We start from the raw sequence: 20,171 nt of genomic DNA on the forward strand, positions 1-20,171 counted from the left end.
AGCTGAAAACTTCCCTAAGCTGGAGAAGGAAATAGACATCCAAATCCAGGAAGCACAGACAACTCCCATTAAAATCGACAACAGCAGACTGACGCCAAGACCTATTATAGCTAAATTTGCAAAATATAGTGATAAAGAACAAAATTCTAAAAGCAGATAGACAAAAGAAGTCCTTAACTTATAAGGGAAGGTTAATAATAAGATTAGCAGTAGATCTCTCCACAGAAACTTGGCAGGCTAGAAGGGAATGGCATGATATATTCAATGTGCTGAATGGGAAAAATATGCAGAATACTCTATCCAGCAAGGCTGTCATTCAGAATAGAAGGAGAGATAAGAGTTTCCCAGACAAACCAAAACTAAAGGAGTTTCTGTCCACTAAACCAGCCCTGCAAGAAATATTAGAGGGGACTCTCTGAGTGGGAAGAAAAGACCCAAAGTGACAAAGACTAGGCAGGGACAGAGAAAACCTCCAGAAACAACAGGTAGTAAAACGGCACTAAATGCATATCTATCAATAATTTCTCTGAATGCAAATGTTCTAAATGCTTCAATCAAAAGACATAGGGTGTCAGATTATATATATATATATATATATATATATATATATATATATCAAGACCCACCTATATGCTGCCTACAAGAGACTCATTTTAGACCTAAAGACACCTGCAGATTGAAAGTGAGAGGATGGAGACAAACTAGATTTTAAACCAAAGACTGTAATGAGACCAATATTCTTTAGGCCCATATATATCTCTTGACTGACCACAGATACATACCCACCATGTAAATCCTAGAGACTAATTATGAAATAAAGCCTGAGATATGAAGATTTACATAACACCACAAAAATTAAGACTTCATTTATTTGTGTATATCAAAAGCTGGAGATTATTTATGAGAAATGACTTTCATAGTTTTAAACCAACAAGGAAACAATGTAAATTTAGGTTATGCTGAAATTATTGACATGTATGCACTTAAAAAGTTGGTGTGAGAGCTTGAGTGGCTGGGCAGTTTTCAATTATTTATTCCTTGGTTGGTTGCCTGAAGCTGGCTTCAAAATTAGTCCATGCAAACTGAATTTGAATGCTAGAAGTATCTTTATAAAATTTATAGTAAGGGGCCCATTCAATATATATTTATTAAATCCTTACTCTGTAGCCAGCACTCTTCTAGGTGCTGGCCAAACTGCAGTGAACAAAAAAAAATCATCTCTGCTCACATGGAGCTTATAATTTTGCCAGCAGACACAAACAATAAACAGACTCAAAATAAAAATATATTGGGTAATGATAAGCCCCACAAGGAAACTGGAATGAGGTTTAGGGAGTTCTGGTAGAAGGATTAACTTATCCCATCCCACCTTAGAAAGAATAATGTGGTAGTCCCTGCTGAAACAGTAAAGAGAAACCAGTGCCTGATTTTTGAAGGGATCACAGAAATTATTGTTACCAAAGATTCAGGAATATGGATTCATATAAATACTAGGCTGTGATCCAGGCAGGAGATAGATGAAGCATCCAGGGTGCCAGGCAATAAGACTTAATTAAGTGGTAATTTAATTATGGCTACTATTCCAGATACTGCCTCTTTTCTAAGTAAATGAAAGTAATCTCTGACACAAGCTGCACCACTCTTTTGGGGGCATTTTCTTACTCCACAATAATGAAGAACATTTAAGTTGGTTCCCTTGACAGAGTACACAGTTCTTCTTTGATTCTTTGCCACAATTTTACCTACAGAGATCTTGACCACTTCACCATTCAGTGTACATCATTGTCTGGAATTACACTGATTTATCATGCATTCCAAAAGGAAAAAGTAGAATCTAAATGTTTGAGTAAAATTGATATACCTAGAGGGTAAGAATGATCTGTTACATATATAAGAAGTGGTCAAGCGTTTTGTTGAGAGTATAAAGTTCTGGGTCAATGGAGTGAAGGCTGTTGTTGACCCACCCAAATCCCTGTTAGTAGTCAGGTGTCCTCATCAACAAGTGCTCTGAGGGTTGACCACTAATAGCTTGCAGACGGACCCTCATCCTGAGAATTTCTCTCACTTGTTTGAAGTTTCCTTAGCATAATCATTGAGGCAGTTGAGAAATGCTGCTGAGGTTATGCCCTACCCAAGGTGTAGTCTATAGACAATGACTGACTGATATGGAGGTACCAAAGGTGACTCCTTTTGCCTCAAAGTGACATAATTCTGTGGTACCACTTATGCTCCAGTTGGAGGCTAAATCTTAACTGAAGCCGGGACTTTGCTGATCCTGCTTTCCACACTGTCCCAATAAATCACTGGCACATAAATACTTAGCTCAGGCTCTGCTTCCAAGGAACCCAGACCTAAGACGATTATGTTGTAATATCACCTATAAAGTAAACAGCAATTGCTCATCTTCAACTGAAATTTATGTTAGCAATGCTTTATTTACTAATCCATGACTTTGGGTGAGTATACTTTAGAAAAACTTTCTTTGAAATGGCTTAAAAGATAAAAAAAATTTTACTTAACTCTAAAACTTATATAATAATATTAATGCATGATTAAAAGTACCTTTACTTGTATTACCTCATTTGACCTTCACAACATCCCTGAAGGATTGGGAAGGAAAATATCATTACCTACATTTTATGGGTAAGGAAATTAAAAAAATGAAGATCCTGGAAATCTGCGAGATGTCTTACCTAAGACCACAATAGAAGATCAATGCCAGAATTGTGGGTATATTATAGGTTTTCAATTTCCTAAGCAATGTATTCTTCATTCTATGTCTGTCTTCCAGGTAATAATTGACTGTATGAAATCTAATCAGAATATTTTAGTGCACACACAAGCACTACTGGAGTAGGTCCACTTATTCACATGTGGAACAGGTAGGTGGATGTCTTGACTATATAGCTCATAATGCAACAACTAAGTTTGCTTTTATGACACTGCCAGCACAATTCATTTTCTGAATGAATAGCTAAAAACATTTTCACGTTGCTGAAGTTGTAAGTCATTCTGTAAATGCATGTCAACCTTAAAATTCTACCTTGGCAAAGCTCCTCTATTAGGAGTGAAAGTATGTGCATTCCAAACTTCATGATAATATTTCGGTAACAATGCTGATAAATTCAATTTTCACAGTGGTTATGTAATTACTTAAGATAGGAAGGAGTTATCTGATAAATCCTCCATTGATTTATCTTATACTTCTGGGACTTTTAAGTTTAACTCTTCAATTTTATTTTATTTTTTAATGTTTATTTTGAGAGAGAGTAAGAGAGAGACAGAGCTTGTGTGTGTGTGTGTGTGTGTGTGTGCGCGCGCTCGCGCGCATGCATGCGCGCGTGCGCAAGTGGGGATGGGGCAGAGAGAGGAGAGAGCTGTCAGCACAGAGCCCAATATGGGGTTCAATCCCATAAACCAAACCAAGAGATCATGACCTGAGCTGAAATCAAGAGTCAGATGCTTACTGAACCGAGCCACTCAGGCATCCCTTAACTCCTCAACTTTAAATCAATGGAAATGAGAATGCTTCTTATAGAAGATGTGATTCTAAAGTGGAAAGATGCCTGTGTTCATTTGTTCTCAACTAGTAATTATTGGGGGCTTTCAATGTTTCAAATAGGAATTAAGATATGTTATTTGTTATAAAAATTTATTCCTTCTCTTAATTAGCAAGCCAATAATATTTAGCTTTCCTTTTTATGTTCCTAAACAAAATTATTGTGGCAAATATTTTCTGAAGAAAATGAAACATCTATTCAACTTCCTATGGCCCTATCATCCTTACAGGCTATCAATGATATAGAATGTTCTGCATTTCCCAGGCCCATATGAACTTGGCAAACACATGAGGATCCAATGCCAGGGTGCTGAAACATTCTTATTAGACAGCATGGCTTCTCTAAAGCAGATGCCATGTGTCCCCTTCTGATTGGTCATCACTATAGATTTAATGATGCTTTCCATAGGGCAGCATGAAAACAGTTATTAAAATGGTTGTCAATTTTCACTAGTTGCTCTTGACTTACAGGGGTGACAAGCCACACCAAGTAAGTAGAAGTTCAGCATTTATTTATAAAGGTCTAAGCTGACACCAACACTTTTCATCACTTACGGGAGTTGAACTCTTGCTTTAGGTGGTTGAATATTGAGTCTATTCTAACATAAATAAGATATAAATCCATTGTTCTCTTCAACAATGCTAAAATCCAGAGTACAGAACCAATAAGAGCCACAGCCATACCTAGTGAAGGAAAGCCATTCCATTAACTTACTTCTAGATTTCAAGTTCTCAAGGAATCCTTCTATTAGTTACAAGCAAAAGACAATATACATGTAAGGGGAATATTTTAGATTTATACACACAATCAGAAATGCATCCAATGTCACCATATGCATCTATCTGTTACTAATTAATTGTTTATTGGGGCACCTGGGTGGCTCAGTTGGCTAAGTGTCTGACTTCAGCTCAGGTCATGATCTCATGGCTTATGAGTCTGAGCCCCATGTTGGGTTCTGTGCTGACAGCTCAGAGCCTGGAGCCTGCCTTGGATTCTCTGTCTCCCTGTCTATCTGCCCCTTACCCTCTCTCTGTATCTCCCTCTCTCTTTTTCCCTCCCCTGCTCGTGGTTTGTCTCTCTCTCTCTTTCAAAAATAAATAAACATTTAAAAAATTTTAATTAATTGTTTATTCACTTGGGGAGGTTGAATTGAAGGCATCAATTATAAATCAAAGTAATTAATAATTGCAATATTGTTTCCACTATATAGTACATATTTTTAAATGCTGAATATAAGCAATACTTTTGGTGAAATACTGACATTTCAGTATCCAATCAGGAATGGAGATAGATCCTTCCAAAGAGGTCAGGCATGTCCAAAATACAGTCTTGTGCCACAGATGCTACTGCTATTCGGGAAGGACAGGCAGGGACCTTCAACTCTGACCCAGGCATCATAATGGCTCTCCTGGACTAACCACTGCCTCCATCCTCCTCCTCACCTAAAATGCCACTAGCTCTGGGAAGGGACCATGATAACGAGAACTGATAAAAAGTTCAGCATTTGCTATAGAGAGGCCCTTGGCATGGGAGTAAAGAGAATGACCAGGAAAGATTATGGAAGACCTTGAGGCAACACCCTTCTTTCTCTATTAAAGGTAAGGGGTGGTCTTGGAAGTGGAAGTGGGGAGGCAGTTCCCACAGGGCTGGAAGCACCCCCTCTCAACTCATAGAGACCAGCCTAGCAAAACAGGGCACAACTGCCCACCAGCAGCCTCTCCATACCTAACACTGTACTGCTCACCTACTACCAAGACCATGTAAGCTGATTTCTCTGCCAATTCTTAGAGACCCAGAAGTCTCTTTTCATCTGTGCACCCTGTATTCCCTTTCTATAAAACCAGCCTGAAACTGAGAGGCAAGAGAGAATGAGACTCACCTATCCCAGGAATGTCTGGTGACTCTCAATGCTTTGCTATGTTTGCATTCTAAAATTCTAAAACAGGAGGGCTTACTAATATAAGATGGTGACACAGAAAAATATTTGAAGTTAGCTTATAGCTCAATTTACCAAATTAGCTTAAAATTAGAAATTGTTTTTTCAGCAGCTGAAAAATTTGTCCCAAATATATTCATGTCTCACCTGTGAAACAATCATTCTTTGTTAAGAAGGATTTAATGACGATTTTCTATTTTCAATTCTTTATGATTGCTTTCTTTATTTTTGTGTTTAGTATGTTATTCTTAAGAAAAAAAAAACAACCTGGATTTTTGTTAGTTTTGCCTAACAATTTATTTTAGGATATAACATACCTGTATTGTTATAAATTGTTTTTAATGTAAATTTTGTGCTTATAAGTTTTGTATTTATAATTCATTAAGTGTTTAAATTTCACCGATTTTAGTAAATTATGAATACTATTATAAGTGAAGTAATGAGTTATTGGGAATTTTGGAAATATGGCAAATAAATACTAAAATATTGATATCACCTTCTGCTATGATATTACAATCTCTTTCTTTTTTTAATGTAAGATGGTGTTGTCAGGGGTTTAAGAAGAATGATTTTAGGAACAGATCTAGGTTTGAATTTTAGCACTGCCACTTACAAGCCACATGACACTGGAGAAATCAGCGGACTTCTTTAAGCTTTAGTTTTTCCATCTGTAAATGAGCATGATAGAACCTGTTTTCATAAGGCATTTGTAAGGTTAAAAGAAGAAACAGTATTTAAAATGCTTAGAGTGCATAAACAATGTCCAATAAAAGGTAGCTATGTTTATTAAATTCTACTGGCATACAAGGACTCAGAAAATGAACAATTACTGAGAGCATACTAACAAAGACACTTCACATATTATTTAATTTAATACCCACAGCAACTCCCTGCAATAGATTTAACCACTAACACTATTTTATAAATGAGTTACCATTATTTTTTTAAGTTCATTTATTATGAGAGAGAGAGAGCGTGCATGAGCAGGGTAGGGGCAGAAAGAGAGGGAGAGAGAGAATCCCAAGTAGGAGCCATGCTGAGCCTGACACAGGGCTTGATCTCATGAACTGTGAGATCATGACCTGAGCCAAAATTGAGAGTTGGATGTTTTACCCACTGGGCCACCCAGACGCCCCAAGCAGTTATTATTGGTAAGGTTCTTAGAAAAGTGTATGGCACATAGTACACTCAATATATATGCTTGCTATTACAATTCATATGTGTTGCTACTGTGAAAAAACTTTTTTAACTGTTGAAGTCTGAATCCTTTCATTATCTTTTTATCTCCCACTTGCCTCCTCCTAAAAATCCAGACACCTGCTACTTGGAGAAAAGACAAGTGAAGGCTAAGCACCTATCTTGCCATATGATTTATAGTTGGGCAGTACACCAGTGTCACAAATGTGTGTTACTTCTTGGCAGTGACCCAGTTCCACTCGCCAATTACATAGGTGGAATAACATGAATTTGGTATCTCCCCCAACCCCTTGAGAGCAACATGTACTTTGTTGGATCTGTTTGGTCACAGCCGTAGAAGCCCTTGCTTTTACGAACTAACCAACCTGAAGTCTGTAATTCCTGCTTTGAGAGCTTCCGGCCAGTCATCTCCATCACAGGCAATTGTCCTGCGTAGAAACATTCAGTGGATTCCACAGTTGTGAACAAATTAAGTTCGTACCTGCTCTCTGCACTGGCTGTCAGGAAAAAGAACAGTCTGACTTTATCATGAACTTCTTGGGTTTTAAAACTCCCAGACAGAGTTAGTCAGCACTGTATGTGTGCCTTCAGCCTTGGGCCTGATATGCCATGTCTCATGGGGTGGGCATTGTTGTTTTAGGTCAGCAGGCAGCTGTCACATCAACTCCAAGAACAGCAGAGCATGAATCCTATTTTCTCCCTTTTGTCGCTCTTTTATATCTCAGATTCTACCCACCACCTGCTCATTGTAAACAGTGATTTCCTTTTGTGTTCATTCTTCTACTTAGCCATGTGTACAGCTTGGATTGGTTTGCCTTTGGATCAGACTTTCCCTTCTTTACAATGTTGCTGTTTCATTGTTTATTGCCAGAAGTGTTCGGTCCAAAGGAGCATTCAGTCCAAAGGTTAAAATATATAATATCCATAATATTAGGAAAGTAGTGTGTTCTATTCTTCCTTTTCCTAAAATCAGGATTTTTAAAAATAAGGCTCTCTTTTAAAATATCCAAAATATATTTCCGAAGTGCTTAGGCTACGTATTAAAAGCCTACAAACAGAGAAGCAAGGGAGATAGAACTGAAAGAGATACACTTCTTGATTCAACAGAGCTGAGCTGAGTCATCAGTAAAAGCACCCAACAAAGTGCATGGCACACAAAAGCATTTCAGTAAGTATTTATTGAAATATTAATTTCAAGAAGCTTGTTTGCCTATTGAACTACACTTGTGCCTTCTCAGAAACGCACCGGAGGGTGGACTACACAAAGAAGTCACTAAACCATTCTAGTGTTTGTTTTCCTAAATTGTACCTTTAAAATTTTATGTTATCATTTCCAGTAATTACAGACACAAGATGAGATGCTAATTGCAAGAGAATAACCATTGAGATTGAACAAAGCAAATGGTAGATGTTTATAATATTTATGAACAACAGTCTCTGCCTTCATGATGGAATTAACATTTAAAAGGAGAGGGAAATTGCAAGGTGAAGTATCATTTGGCTGCAAGGAAGTCATTTATCTTTAGTTAAGAATTTAGACTGTCAAACTCCATAAAAGGACTGGCCCATTGATAGACCTCCAATCACTGATGCATAGCATTAATATATAACGCCTAATTAGATGCCCTTGATTGAATTATTTCTATGTAAAGTGTGTTCTATAGAATGCACAGTGGAATTTTTGAAGTCTCTCTAGATCACTTCAAATTATTCATAGGCTTCTCTCTGCAGCCAAAATTTCCAAAAGAAAGATATTAAACATTAAATGCTTGAGCAAAATGAACTTTGCCCTGAGGAAGATGGTGTTATGTATTCTATAAATCTTATAGAGATACTGAATCCAAGGGCTTTTCAGAAGATAACAAAGAAGGGATACCTTGGGATACAACATTTATTCCTTTTCAAGCAGTGACCTTTATAGTGCATTTTAAGCATGACCATTGCCTTTTAAAACTGTTCAGTGTTGCATACAGATACGTTCTCCTGCATCATATTCTGAACAGAGAAATGGGAGGAATATTCAGTGTTGACTCATAAAAATGGACCATATGATTTACGTCTTAATGGAATAAAGTAGCAGTGATTATGGGTATTCTTATTTTAGAAAAGGCATCTGTATGAATTTTTATATGAATTTGTTAGGTCTCTCAGTGCAAATCCAAGTGTTACATACAAGACTGGTTTATCTTTAGATAACCTGGTTTATGTTTTAAATAGTACCCTTTTAATATATGGGTATCTACTCACAAGCCTCAGACAAATTCTGATACCTAACTAGTAGACTGAAGAAAAAAGACTGTTGAAAAAGAGAGTAACAGAAAAATCCATGCAGTTCATTATCATTCACTATATAATATGAATTCAACCTCATATCTTTAAAGCCATTTGTTTAAGGCTTGGATATACTCAGGATAAAAGTGCTCTTCATGAACCTAATGAGGCTTAGTGTTGTCTATCCTTATAAACAAAATCCCATTAAAAGCTAACATAAATTTTATTATTTCCTGGATACTGATCATTAATATCTAATGACAGTGGGTCAAAGCTCAAATCCCAGGCACTATTACAAGTCAAGTTTCAAATTCCAACATGAGATTATTTATTTGGTGACATATGGCCAACATGAAATTCAACTACTGCTGAGGATTTCAGGGGCAAATGATCACTCAGAAAATGAAAATTATACATATAGCATTTGGCTTCACATCTATATCAGCTTTCATAAAATATCTTATTGATCAAATATTTTATAAAGTTTTTATTAGGATCATCAAATATAGTGTAGACTTATAAAATGCAATTATAATAGTAAATCATTGCAATGAATTAGATTGTGTATATTATGAAGGGCAAGAAAAATTAGCATGCAAAAATAAATATGACGCTTCACTATATAGAGCACTACATGTGGAAGCAAGATGGTGAACTAGAAAAAGCCAAAATATCTGAATTAAAATCCTATTGCTACTTATTAGCTTCATTACTGTGGACTACTCAGTCATTTAACCTGAGCCCTAGATCGATATTCTTAAAATCAGGGACATAATACTTCCTACCATAGAGTGTTGTTATAATTGAATGAGACAATATATGTGAAACATAGCATGTTTGACATATACATGGTTCTCAGCTATTTAACTTACTTGAATTTCTTTAGAACTATCCCTCTTATATGAAGTCCAAATGATTGTTTCCATAAGGCAGGATATCCACAGCTTTTATTATCAGAAACGTAAAGACTTCTTGTCTGTTATGCCAACCAAATGAGGTTGTCCAAATAAATGCCTTAATCTTCTTGGATTAAAAAAAAATCTTGTTTTGCCAGGAAGAATATATTATCATACCTGTGAGCCAGTGAATTCCAGCTCCAGCTAATAAAATTTTAAGGCAGTCTTTTCTCTTACTTGCAAAATGTTTTTCTATGTACAGATCTCAAACTGAGGCAAATAATCATCTCTGCAAAGTGGAACTCAACATATTAGCAAGCGATCATAAGAAAGCACACAGAGTAAAGGCAATTTGGACAAGATTTCAAGAAAAATCGATGAAGTCTACCTAAACCTAGCTCCTGGAGATAATGCTATATCTATCATACTTAATCATTTTAATATTTCTTTATTGACTCGGGCTGTGTTTGTTCTTTGCTACATATCTGGCTGAAAGTCCAGATTTCTTCAGACCACCAATAATTAATCTAAAACATTTAAACATAGAGTTCTTGCCTTGTGTTCTATTAACTGAGGCCCTAAACTAAAGAATGAAGAAAAATCCCATGCATCCATGCCTCAAAAGCAAAATCTAATATGAACAAATCTCTTTCACTGTCACAGAAATACAACCTGAGTCTCCTATTTCAAGAGGCCCTCAGCAACACCCTCCCAAGAATGCCATTTTGAGCCAAGGCCAAACCTGAGGGTTACAAGAGTCTTTTTTACATGTGTCTTTGAAACAGTAAAGAAAAACAAAACCAATTTAAATGAAGTTTCCAAACAACACCAATTCCATTGATGTCATCGGGCCTGGTGTAATTATTGATGAGTTTTGCAGAACTTCAGATATACTGTTACTTACATATAGTCTATTTCCATTATGAATAGACTTTGAAGCTAATATGAGGAGATACAGGAGATATAAAACAGAGCCCTTTTGTAAAGAGTTATAATCTAGTCAGATAATAAACATATTTAGGAAAAATGAAGCCAAAATTATAAAAAAAAGAAAACGGAAAATTGATTTTGCAATTTAATGATTAATTATATCATGGAGTCATTTATACATTCAACAAAAATCTGAATGCCTATACTTTACACAGGCAGTAAGCACAATTTTTAAAAAAGCCAGCAGAATGTCTGTAGAAATAGATTTTTGATACAGAGACTAGAAGTTATTTCTTGGCTACATTTAGATGCAAGAACTACATCTAAATAGGATCTGTACCCTTAAAAAATGTAAAAAGAAACTGGAAAGTGTTCTGTGAACAAATTCAATTAATGAAATGGAAAATAGATTTATGAATGAAAGGCGATGATAATTAATACCAGCTTCAGCATATTACATGACTATATTATCGCCAGTATCTATTGAAAACTTACTATGTCTCAGGCATGGTTCTAGGCACCTTCACATGAATTAATTTATTCATCCATATAATAATCTTTTGAGGTAGATGCTATTTACCCCATTTTAAACATTGAGGAAACAGATATGAACACAGGAAATAAGTCCCCTAGGTTTAACAGCTTATAAATTGCAAAGCTGGGATTTGAATTTAGGGAACCGGTCGCCAGAGTTGATAATCATAGCCACTAGGCAGACTGATTTCCTCTCAGTAAATACAATGTTTAAGAAAAGGTTCCTGTTTCATTGAATTCAATATACTTTTTAAGCTGTAAGAAGAGAATACTGCTTCATTTGGTTTATTGTCTAGTACGCTTTGGTGATTAATTCAGCCCATACTCTCTTCCATGTTCCCACACCAGTAACCACGGCACACATCTCAAATCAGATGTGGCATGGAGAGCTAACGCCTGTATTAGTTCAGACCATTTGTCTTCATAACACATTATTACAGTAAAAGTAGAGGAAATTGAGAAGGATGCAGCTGCTGGAGAACATAGAGAGGGGGAGGGGAAGGAAAAGCACAGAGAAAAGGAAACAAAAACATTTGAGCTGTGAAATGATCAGAGCGTAACTAGTGCTAGAATCTTTAACAAGATAATAGCAAGAACTTATCTATCTGCTTTTACCTTTTTTTATCAATAATTATGATCCATGAAAATCTATGCAAAATATTAAACTATACACACACATACATATACACATAGCCATCTAACTGTTAATTTAAAAAGGTTTTTCTACCCATTCCACTTTTTTCTATAGTAGCCTCACACGATCATGTGAAAGACAGTAGGCATGATAGGGTGTAGACATTACTGTAGAAATAACACCTCAAAAGACCCCATCCCAGGGAAAGAAGTACAAGCCAACATAAATATGCATATTATCAGAGCATATAATCATATATACAATATACATATAATCAGTATATAATCAGAGCACTGAGAGGCTTAGGGTTCACTTATTCTGTCAAGATTTTAGATTGTCCTGAGTAAGAGTCTGGTCTCTCTTTTAAACCACATTGTTCCAGATTATGCCAGGGAATTAGTACTGGGTACTTTTAGACCTTGTCTTTACCAAAATTGTCATGATGCATACCAATAAGTATGTATCACAGACAGCCCTGTCTTGTCAGTAAATAGTACCTTCAAGTGCTTATCCATGACTTGTAAAGGCATTCCCCCCACCTTTTTTTTTCTCTTCTAGCACTGATTAGGAGGTAAGGGAAAGATAGAGAGGACAAGTTTTTCTTTTTTTATATATAACAAATGTTTTTCTTTATTTTTTAAATTTATTTTGAGAGAGAGAGAGTGTGTGTGCATGTGAGTGGGGGATAGAGAGAATGAGAGAAGAGAGAGAGAGACAAAGAGAGAGAGAGAGACATAATGAATGAATGAATCCCAAGCAGGCTCTGCACTATCAGTGTGGGGCCTGATGCGGGGCTCGAACTCATGAACCATGAGATCACAACCTGAGCTGAAACCAAGCATTGGCCGCTCAACCAACTGAAACACGCAGGTGCCTCAATACATTTTTCTTAAATGCTATACCATTTATTATAACTTAAAATGCATGCTGAAAGAAAATTAATAACTATGACCGACCTACAATTTGCTTAGAAGCCATTTTTAACCCGTGTCTTCAGAGTTGGAAGAGAGTGGTTAATGGCATCTGCGTATGAAGGGTAGACACAGCAGCGCTTTGCAGCATTACAGATGGGTGGGCATATGTGTGTGGAGGATGAAGCAAAGTTCACAGTAACACATCAACCACATTTTCACAGAGGCTTTGAAAAAGAGAGCAGGCATACCAAAACTATATTCACCACAAGCATATGGAGAGGCTAGACAACAGAGAGTGAGGGTTTGCTTTTATGACTGACAAACAAGCGACAAGAACTAGGGGAGTTCCAATTCTGACCTGGCAGCATGAGGAATTCCACAGCCCCACTCCCAGCTATACTGGTGGAAACTGTTTACATAATAGTTTTTAAAGGCTTTGGAAATGGCAGTATGGTTTTTATAGTAAGTGAAGAAATATTCGTTCAAGAAAATCTGCTAAAACTTAGTAAGAGCTGCCAGAATCTGTGACATTTGAACCAACACCCAACCCTTCCTTCTCCTTCCCAGCTACCAAGGCATAGGATCCACTTGGACTGGCAAGGCCAAGAACACAGGGTTGGATTCCTCTTCCCTAGGATTCTATTTAGAAGGTGATCTTTCCAGGAAGGACAGAAAGACAGCATTCCTCAAGCGGCTTGCAGCTGCCTGTTACTGAGTCTGTGTTCCAGCAGAGTGTGGCTGAGAGGGAGGGACTACTTTCTTCCAACCAGTCTCCACTTGCTAGATGACTGCTCTGCCTTAGGCATGATTACACTGAGGATAGTGGTGCCCAATCACCCAAGCCCTATCTGATGGGGTGGGCATTTCAAAACCAAGAGAGGCAAGCTGAGGACGTAGGAGATACTGCCCCCAACATCCATCCAGCACTCACTCAGCTCCTGAGGAGGGGATGCCACACAGGGAAGAAAATGCCATTGTCTCTATCCTCACCTCTAGAACCCTGGCTCAGAGATTTTACTCAAGGAGAGAAAAAGGCTGTAGAGCAGACAGCTTGAAATCCATTCCCAAGAACTGACTTCATTTCCAATAGAGTGGAGAGAAAGTCAAGCAAAAGGGCACCTTCTAAAACAGTGGAAGTTGGGATGAAAAGCAGCAGACAAGAAACTGATAGATTCACTACAGTAGAGGCTAAATGGTGAAGCCAGCTAAATTTCCAAAGAGAAACAGGGAGAGAGAGGTGGGGGGGGGGGGGCTTAGTGAGAGCCCTCCTGGGGGTTGAAACAAACCTCAAACATTCACCTCAGGAATTATTCTTTATTTTTTATTTTATTTTGAAAAAATAATTAATTAATTTTTTGTGGGAGGTATCTTCCCATTTATTTAAGTGTTCTTTAATATCTTTCAAAAATGTTTATAGTTTTCAGTGTATAAATCTTATTCTTTGTTTCCTTCCAATTTTTTATTTAAATTCTAATTAGTTAATATACAGTATAATATTGGTTTCAGGAATAAAATGTAGTAATTCATCACTTACATATAACACTCACTGCTCATCATAACAAGTGCCCCCCTTAATACCCATCACCATCTAACCCATCCCCCATTCACCTCCCTCCATCAACCCTCAGTTTATTCTCTTATTGTTGTCTCTTATGGTTTGCTTCCCTCTCCCTCTCTCTTTTTCCCCCTTCCCATATGTTCATCTGTTTTGTTTCCTAAATTCCACATGAGTTAAATCATATGATCTTTTTCTGACTGACTTATTTTGTTTAGCATAATACACTCTAGCTCCAATCACATTGTTAAAAATGGCAAGATTTCATTTTTTTTTAACATTTATTTATTTTTGAGAGACAGAGAGAGGCAGAGTATGAGCAGGGGAGGGGCAGAGAGAGAGGGAGACACAGAATTTGAAGCAAGCTTCAGGCTCCGAGCTGTCAGCACAGAGCCCGACGTGGGGCTCGAACTCACAAACCATGAGATCATGACCTGAGTCAAAGTTGGACGCTCAACCAACTGAGCAACCAGGCGCCCCTCATTTTTTTTTGATGGCTAAGTATTACTCCATTTTGCATGTGTGTGTGTGGGGGGGGGGGTGGCGGGAGAGGTATGCACACACCTCTATGTAGAAAACCTAAAAGAAAAAAATTTGCTAGAACTAATACATGAATTCAGCAAACTTGCAGGATATAAAATCAATGTACAGAAATCTATTGCATTTCTATACACCAATAATGAATCAGCAGAAAGAGAACTCAAGGAATCAATTCCATGCACAATTGTATCCAAAAAAAAAGATACCTAGAAATAAACATAACAAAAGAGGTAAAATAACTGTACTCTGAAAACTATAGAACACTTATGAAAGAAATTAAAGAGGACACAAAGAAACAAACAATTTATTCCTATGAATAAATTCCTTGTTCAGGGAATGGAAGAACAAACATTGTTAAAATGTTTACACTACTCAGTCAAGGAGCCAAGATGGTGGAGGAACAAGGAGGTTTTTTGTGCCTCTTGTGCCCGAAATGCATCTAGATCAACACCAAACCATCTCACATACTTAGAAAACTGCTCTGACGATTAACTCAACTTCTGCATAACTTGAACCACAGAACTTGGGAGGTATACGGCACAGAGAGGTGAACTGGGGGAGATAGAAGCTGTGTAGGGTAGGGAGCTGTTTTTGCTGGTGAAGAGAGGATGGAGACAAAGCAGAGAGTACAGAAAAAGCACTTACCCTGAAAGCAGCTGGAGAGAAAGAGTGGAAACACCCATAACTGAGTTAATAAGAAAGGGAGAGGGAAGAGAGGAGAGGTTTTGGATGCCATTAAGACTATGAAACTCTGCAGCTTGATACCTGGTGGAGCTCTGGTGGGAAGGGTGAATCCCCAGGAGCAGACAGCAAGGTCTGAGGGGTCCTCGGGCCACACGGGGAGAGGTAGTTCCCCTGCTTAGAGGATATTTGGTAAAGGCAGTGTGGCCTCTCCACAGGCAAAGGTCCCCATGGACCCTGGAGAACAGCCACATTCGCTGGTGTTGCAACAAGACATTAAGAGGTGGTGAAGTCTGGTGCCAGATGTGTGTTGTGATTTACCATAATCCCTGAAATGCTGCTGCTACACAATCATGTGAACATTTTCTGGGACAGACTGGAACCCAGCCACAGTCTCTGGGCATCTACAGCAGTACGGTGGCATAAGTGTTTCCCAGGGACAGCCGGCATCTGGCCAGTGCTCGGCAAGAAATTTCCCCAGAGGGTCTGAGCGGGTCGAAGTCGCAGGGCACTCAGAAGTGAGGGGTTTGGAACAAAGTCCCATCTGAAATAAAACATGGGAGGTGCCACCTGGAAAGCTGACGACCTGGCCAAGGACAGGGTAGAAGCAGGGAGTAGATGGAGGCCTGAGACAAAGGAAGGGTGCTTGACTGCCAGGCTATGAAAGCAGAGTTTTGATACTCAGACTGGGTAGCTGGGGGATGCCATTGTCACCTCTCCCAATACTGCAGTACAATGCCGGGCCCCACACCAATCCACCCCAGTAAGCTAAGCATCGCCACCTAGTGGAGAACAGAGCTGTTACACCAAGCCCCATCCAACTGTGCCAACCTTGCCCTAGGGGAAAACAACAAGTCTCTCCACCTGCTTAGTTTATGGACAATAAAATGTTTCATAGGTTGACTTCTAGGGGAAACTAGATGTAATTTCAGTAGTGTTCCATTCTGTTTGTTGGTCCATCTATTCAATTTGTTTTTCTTTTCCTTTTCTTATTCTTGAATACAGAAAGAGAAAAAAAATGTTCATTTCCTGTTTTTATAAAAAAGATTTTCCTATTTTTTCTACTATATTTTTTCCTTTTTGTAAATGCTTTTATTCTGTTTTACTTTCATCATTTCATTTTATTCTATTTTATTGTATTACTTTTTAAAATTTGCAAATGTTTTCCTTTTATTCTTCTCTTTTCTTTCTCTTTTTCCTTTATGCTATCAAACTTCTTTCAACAACCAGACCAAAACACACCTAGGATCTAGCATTCTTCATTTGATTTTTTTTGTGTGTGTTCTTTTAAATTTTGATTTATTTTATTTTATTCTTTTTCTTCCTCCAAAATGACAAAATGGAATAATTCACCCAAAAGAAAGAACAGAAAAAAATGATAGCCAGGGACTTACCACAGATATAAGCAAGATGTCTGAACCATAACTTAGTATCAAGACAATAAGAATACTAGCTGGGGTTAAAAAAGCAAGAATCCTTTTCTCTGGAGACAAAAGAAGGAAAATCTACTCAGGACAAAATTAAAATGATATAACTGAGATGCAATCTTGAAGTAAAATCATGGCAGCAAGGGTGGATGAAGAAGAGCAGTGAATCAGCCATATACAGGACAACATTATGGAGAATAATGAAGCAGAAAAAGAGAGGGAGACTAAGGCAAAAAAGCATGAGATAAGAATTAGAGAACTCAGTGACTCACTAAAAAGGAATAACATCCGAATCATAGGGGTCCCAGAAGATGAAGAGAGGGTAAAAGGGGTAGAAGGGTTATGTGAGAAAATCATAGCAGAAAACTTTCCTAACCTGGGGAAAGAAACAGACATCAAAATCCAGGAAGCACAGAGAACTCCCATTATTTTCAACAAAAACCAACAGTCAACAAGGCATATCATAGTCAAATTCACAAAATACAGAGATAAGGAAAGCATCATGAAAGCAGCAAGAGAAAAAAAGTTCTTAACCTACAGATTAGGTTCTCAGCAGACCTATCCATAGAAACTTGGCAGGCCATAAAGGAGTGACAGTATATATTCAGTATGCTGAATCAGAAAAATATGCCACCAAATTCATTATTCAGCAAGGCTGTCATTCAGACATAAAAAGAGACATAAAAAGTTTCCCAGACAAACAAAAATTAAAGGAGTTTGTGACCACTAAACCAGCCCTGCAAGAAATTTTAAGGGGGGGCTCTTTGAGGGGAGAAAAGATGAAACAAAACAAAAAAGACCAAAAGCAACAAAGACTAGAAAGGACCAGAGAACACCACCAGAAATTCCAACTCTACAGGCAACAAAATGATAATAAATTCATATCTTTTAGTACTGACTCTAAATGTCAATGGGCTAAATGTTCCAATAAGAAGACATAGGATAACAGAATAGATAAGAAAACAAGATCCATCTACAGGTTGTTTAAAAGAGAGACATTTAGACCTAAAGTCACCTTCAGAATAAAGGTCAGGGGATAGAGAACCATCTATCAGGCTAATGGTCAACAAAAGAAAGGCAGAGTAGCCATACTGATATCAGACCATCTAGATTTTAAAATAGAGACTGTAACAAGAGATGAAGAAGGACATTATATCATAAGTAAGAGGTCTATCCACCAAGAAGACCTAACCATTCTAAACATCTATGCCTGCAATGTAGAAATACCCAAATATATAAATCAATTAATCACAAGCATACAGAAATTCATTAATAATAATACCATAATAGTAGTGTTCTTTAATACCCCCATTTAAAGCAATGGACAGATCATCTAAACAGAAAATCAACAAGGAAACAATGACTTTGAATGACACATGGGACTGGACGGTCTTAACAGATATATTCAGAACATTTCACCCTAAAGCAGCAGAATACACATTCTTCTCAAGTGCACACAGCACATTTTCCTGAACAGATCACATACTATCAGTCCTCAACAAGTACAAGAAGATCAAGATCATGCTGTGCATATTTTCAGACCACAACAGAATGAAACTTGAAATCAACCACAAGAAAAAATTAGGAAAGACAACAAATACTTGGAGACTAAAGAGCATCCTACTAAAGAATGAATGGGCTAACCAAGAAGTTAAAGAGAAAATTGAAAAGTACATGAAGCCAATGAAAATGATAACACCACAGTCCAAACTTCTGGAATACAGCAAAGGCGGTCATAAGAGGCAAGTATATAGCAATCCAGGCCTTCCTATGGAAGAAAAGTCTCAGCTACACAACCTAACTTTATACCTTAAAGAGCTGGTAAAAGAATATCAAATAAACACAAAACCAGCAGAAGATGGGAAATAATAAAGATTAGAGCAGAAATTAATGCTATCAGAAAAAAAAAAAAAAAAAAAAACAGAACAGGTCAATGAAACTAGGAGCTGGATCCTTGAAAGAATTAACACAATTGATAAACTCCTAGTCAGTTTGATGAAAAGAAAAAGGAAAGGACCCAAATAAATAAAATCAAGAATGAAAGAGATCACAACCAACACTGCTGAAATACAAACAATAATAAGAGAACATTATGAACAATTATATGCCAATAAATTGGGCAATCTGGAAGAAATGTACAAATTCCTAAAAACATACAAACTACCAAAACTGAATCAAGAAGACATAAAAAATATGAACAGACCCATAACCAGTAAATACATCAAATTAGTAATAAAAAAATATGCCAAAAAACAAGAGTCCAGGGCCAGATGGCTTTCCAGGGGAATTCTACCAAACATTTAAAGAAGAGTTAACACCTATTTTCTTGAAGCTGTTCCAAAAAATAGAAATGGGAGGAAAACTTCCAAACTCATTCTATGAAGGCAACATTCCCTTGATTCCAAAACCAGACAAAACCCCACTAAACGGGAGAACTATAGACCAATTTCCCTGATGAACATGGATGCAAAAATCCTCAACAAGCCAACTGGATCCAACAATACATTAAAAGAATTATTCACCATGACCAAATGGGATTTGTACCTGGGATGCATAGCTTGTTCAATATCCACAAAACAATCAATGAGATACATCAAATCAATAAAAGAAGGACAAGAACCACATGAGCCTCTCAATAGATGCAGAGGAAGCATTTGACAAAATACAGCATCCTTCCTTGATAAAAACCTTCAAGAAAGTAGGGATTAAAGGATCATACCTCAAGATAATAAAAGCCATATATAAAAGACCCGCTCAATGGGGAAAAACTGAGAGCTTTCCCCCTAAGAACAGGAACACGACAGGATGTCCACTCTTGACACTGTTATTTAACACAGTATTGGAAGTCCTAGCCTCAGCAATCAGACAACACAAAGGAATAAAAGCCATCCAAATTGGCAAGAGGAAGTCAAACTTTCATTCTTCGCAGAAGACATGATAATCTTTATGGAAAACCCAAATGATTCCACCAAAAACTGCTAGAACTGATCCATAAATTCAGCAAAGTCACGGGATATAAAATGCACAGAAATCAGTTGTATTTCTAAACACCAATAATGAAGCAACAAAAAGAGAAATCAAGGAATTGATCCCATT

Source organism: Panthera uncia, chromosome D1, assembly GCF_023721935.1.
Source record: "Panthera uncia isolate 11264 chromosome D1, Puncia_PCG_1.0, whole genome shotgun sequence".
NCBI lineage: Eukaryota > Metazoa > Chordata > Mammalia > Carnivora > Felidae > Panthera > Panthera uncia.